Genomic DNA, 2802 nt, shown 5'->3' on the forward strand with positions numbered 1-2802 from the left:
TCTTGGCTTATTATATTGGCTAGATTCTGTTTCTATAATGAAGTAAACAAAGAACTGCTTTGTTTGTGAGCAACTAAGGAAAGCTATACTGGAAAAGATACATTCTTAATATTAAGTTACCTCTTTAAAGAAAGTAACATTTTCTGGAAGAACTGTGAAGCCACAGAGGAGTGGCTGCTTTGAGTGGATTGCAAGGAGGACTCAGGGCTAGGTGCCACAGCCACCTTCATGGAATCTTTGGCTACCATTCACACTTGAGCTACTGCAGCAAAGACACTGAGGCCAGAACCTGTTGTAGAAAGTCACGGGTGTGGTTCATCTTATAAATTAACACATAGCAGTATATTTGTAATACTTAGTAATGATAATGGGAGGTGACTGAAAATGTTTGCTACATCACTGAGGCTCACAGATGATCTTGGGGCAGAGGCCATAAACATCAAACTTGAAAACACAAATCTTTGTTTGACATAAAGACAGTTGTCTTTGTATGTGATAACAAGTAGAATGCTACCTACCAATTAAAAACAATTCACACACAATCTACCTCTTTGAGGACAATTTGTGATGCTAATAATGCGTGAGAAAGTAATTGCTTTTAAAAACCTGTGCCATGGAGAAAATATTTTAAAATTGGATACTTGGAAATATTCATCATTGGGTGAATTTCTTGTCCCAAACAATAAAGGTGTGGTACCCATAAAAACTCTTACATGCAGAAGGTGCCAAAAACATGTATACACATTTTTGGAAAGGAAAACTGTATTAAAATTGTAATATGTACCAATTACGAAAGATGAATACAAGTCACATTTGGCTTCTGCAATGACAAGAGGTGCTCCAAGTGGTTACCATCAGCGTCCAGACACTTCTGATTATGGCAAACTACTGTTTAAGCAATGCTGACCAAAGTGTCAACTTATATACATATTTTTGGTACCCCCGATATATACATTTTAAGAACTTCAACAAGATTTTCTAACCTGTTTAAAAAAATCTTCCAACAAAGAGTTCTAGTGGTTTATGTACTTATTTGTGAAAAATACAAAAATGTAACAACTTTCAGTTAATTTGAAGAACAAATAATTTCTAGAGCAGATAAAATTTGCTAGCCAAATTCTAACCAAAACTTTTGCATGATTGCTTTACGGGACTCAAAAACGAATGTTGTAATTTTTTGAGTGAACCAATGCTGCACATTTTCCATCTAGATCTACGTGTGTTTGGAGTGCATTAGTCTGCTGGGGCTGCCATGAAAAAATACCACAGACTGGGTGGTTTACACAGCAGCAGTCTATTTTCTCACAATTCTGGAGCTGGAAGTCCACGATCAAGTTGCTGGCAGGATTGGTTTCCCGTGAGGCCCCTCTCCTTGCCTTGCAGATGGCCACCTCCTCACTGTGTCCTCACATGGCCTTTCCTCTGTGTGTGTGCATCCCAGGTAACTCTTCCTCTCCTTATAGGCAGACAAGTCCAACAGTATCAGGACTACACTCTCCTGTCTTTATTTAAGCTTAATTACCCTCTTACAGGCTCTGTTTCCAAATACAGCCATATTAGGGATTAGGGCTTCGTAATGAATTTTGGAGAAACACAATTCAGTCTGTAACAGTGAGTTATCTTTTTCACCTCGGACAGTTATGAAACCAAATATCAAAATAAACTGGTCTTAGACCCAGATCTTCAACTCTCCCTGTCACAAAATGTTAAGAAAATATTTTCTAAATGAAATGCAAGCATCATGCTCACTAAATTTAGTTTTTCAGTGAGAGCAGAAGAGGTTTTTTGACCATTAACAAGTAAAATGAAGTATTTTTAAATGTTGCTTATTTTATCTTTAATTCATCTTGTTACTTTATATTTTATGTATATTTCACATATGCATAATATATCAGCCCCTTATTATTGGTAGAGGTATGTCACCATAAAGTCTGAAGACTACCACTACAGAACAGCTAATCTCATATTAAGCCAAAAGAACACTTCTAGAATTGAGTACAATATTTATTATTGTTAATCATATTATTGTGACATTAATCACACTCATTGTGACATTTTGTTTCATCACTGAGAGCACCTGTGACAAGAAGCTTTCATCAGCAACTTGGGGAAAAAAAGCATTTATTAAATATTCATGCGTTTATTGATCTATACAGAGAAATATATAATTTAAATGTATGCCTATTCTGCCCTGTCTAAAGATGCTAACTCCACACAATCTCCTCAGTTAATTTCTGAAAATTCAGTAAATTAGTAGTATAAATTTTTATATTATATTCACAGAGCTCTGATTTGTGATAATCAATCTACTTATCACAAGCTTGGCAGACCTATTAATTTGGATAAATAAAGGAATTTTATATCATGAAATCCTCATGGTATTCCGTACACGGTATTTCCTTTTGCAGCCAGCATGCTTCCACCTGGTTTCCGGTACCCATGGCCACCTTCCCTCTAGAGTACGATTCTTCTTGCACTCTTCATCTGTGTATTCTGCTCCACTCTACAGGTGAAGCTTTGATCTAGGGTAAGCCAATCAGTACATTTCATTCCCCTGGCCACAGCTCAGGGGTAGGCATCTGACAGAAGTCAGGCCAGTAGGGCCAATGAGATCCAATTCCAAGATTTTTGTTCTACCCACCAGGGAAACTGGCCGTCTTTTCCACTGGCCTGGGTACAAGATAACGTCAGTCTGAAGCTGTAGGGGTACCTCCTGGGGCCTGAGATACTGCCAAATCTAAAGAGGCTGAGCCAAGAGGTGGAGCCCAGTAATACCATCATTGTGTCAAATTGAGCTGGACT

This window comes from Rhinolophus ferrumequinum, chromosome 2, assembly GCF_004115265.2.
Source record: "Rhinolophus ferrumequinum isolate MPI-CBG mRhiFer1 chromosome 2, mRhiFer1_v1.p, whole genome shotgun sequence".
Taxonomy (NCBI): domain Eukaryota; kingdom Metazoa; phylum Chordata; class Mammalia; order Chiroptera; family Rhinolophidae; genus Rhinolophus; species Rhinolophus ferrumequinum.